Below are 1,922 nucleotides of genomic sequence, written 5' to 3'. Positions count from 1 at the left end.
CAAAAGATTGCATAAAACTTCTGTTGGTGCTAAGCGACATTGCTGCTACCTAATTTTCTTGTTTTTAGAATTGTATAGTATTTTTATTGTGAATTGTTTACATAGGATTGCAGAAGGAAACTTTGTGAATGATTAATAGTTTTTATGTGGATTGTGCTGTTTTTATTTGATTTGTGCAGACATGAGTTCTAAAAAAATCCTTGCATCCAAGAAGCAAAAGACCTATAGTGTAGGTCCTTCTTCTGTACCCAGGGCCAGAGCTGGTAGCTTTAACTGAGAAAAATTTCTAGGACCAGAGCAGCAAGAAAGGTAAAAAGAGTTTGCAAGCGGGAACATATGGTCTGAGAGGACCTTTAACATTAGTCCTCAAGGAAAGTTCAGGCAATATTTGATAATGATTAAAGAAAGAAACTAGAAAAGGTTATGCACTTCTCCAACAAACCTGAATTATGAAATAGTGAGGGAGTTCTATGTGAATGCAATTCCGGTTGAAGGTGTCCCTTATTCATTCATGACTATGGTAAGAGGAAGGAAAGTTTCATTCAGTATAAATACAATCGATGCATACCTTGGAAACCCTACTACTTTGGAGGAAAGAGCACTATGTAAGTATGGAAACAGGTTGGCTAAGGGTAATTGGAATGTTGAGCTGGTTAAGGATGCGCTTGTGATGACAGGTAAGTCCTATGAGGTTAATGCTTATGGGGTATCCAAGAACTTCTTAAGGAAGAAGCTCAAAACTGCAGCTCAGGTAATGATGACCTTGGTCCTTTACAACATAAGGCCAAGAAGTCACACACCCTTAATTCCTTTGGATACTGCTTACCTTTTGTACTACATATTGGATAATAGACAGGTGAATATTGCTAGGATTATTTCGAATGCGATTAAGATGATTTCCAAAAGCGGTCATCGACTGGGAAGCAATATCCCTTGTACTTTGGCTTTTTCGGGGCTGATTATGGGGATGTGCATTAGAGCTCGCATCTCAATTCCACTAGTGGTCCATGAGATCATTGATGGTGTTTTCGATGATAGATACATAGAAAGGTATTACATGACCAAAGGAGCCCGAGCTTTAAACAATCCACAAACTCCTACTCAACAACCTTTTGATGAGGGAGATGCTTATACCTATTCTTGGGACATGCTTGAGGCTAATCAGAGAGCCTTTTTGTTTATGCATGATTCCATGCATCAGTTGCAACTGCAGATCAGGGAACCACATGTGATGAAATTGTAGGGTTATATGATTTGTCGAAAAAAGCCATGATAATAAATTTTCCTGTGTAACGGGATTGTTAATTACCCGTTGGTTTTTTCCAGGACATTTACCATTTAGTGATTTATAGGAATCCCTAATCTTTCTTTCATGGGGTTTTTCAATTTTTCATATGGTTCCTTTTAAAAAAAAGGAGAAAAACCTTCTATGTACAATAATTGCATCGCCTTCCTTCCCGTGAAGCATTTCAATAACATGCTAATTGGCCTGAGCGCAGGACGTTTCATCCGGAGGGGGTAGCTGATGAGGATAAGAAAACGAGGAAGAAGAAAGTGGAGATGAGGAATACATGAGTGATGAAGATTGATAAACAACTTTTTAATGTTTTTTTAGCCTTTTTGATGTTAATTTGTTTTTTTTCCAGTTTTTATTTTATGATATTATTGAACTTATGTTGGTTTATGTTGTTCCATCCTTTGATAGGACGAGGAATTGTTGTATTTTGGCGACATTTCATGTTGCCGTGACATTTCTTTTGGATGTTGGTTTAATTAATAAAGTTGTTAGTTTAAATTCAAGTTATTGTAGATTTTGGCAAATATATTTTTGGACTTTGTTTCAAAGATAAGTCTTGAGCCACTTGAAAAAGAAAAAAGTGATGACTCAAAGTTTGATATTGTCAATATGGAAATGTGTGGTA

The sequence above is a fragment of the Lathyrus oleraceus genome, chromosome 3 (assembly GCF_024323335.1).
Source record: "Lathyrus oleraceus cultivar Zhongwan6 chromosome 3, CAAS_Psat_ZW6_1.0, whole genome shotgun sequence".
Taxonomy (NCBI): Eukaryota; Viridiplantae; Streptophyta; class Magnoliopsida; order Fabales; family Fabaceae; genus Lathyrus; species Lathyrus oleraceus.
Note: the sequence above shows the minus strand (reverse complement) of the source record.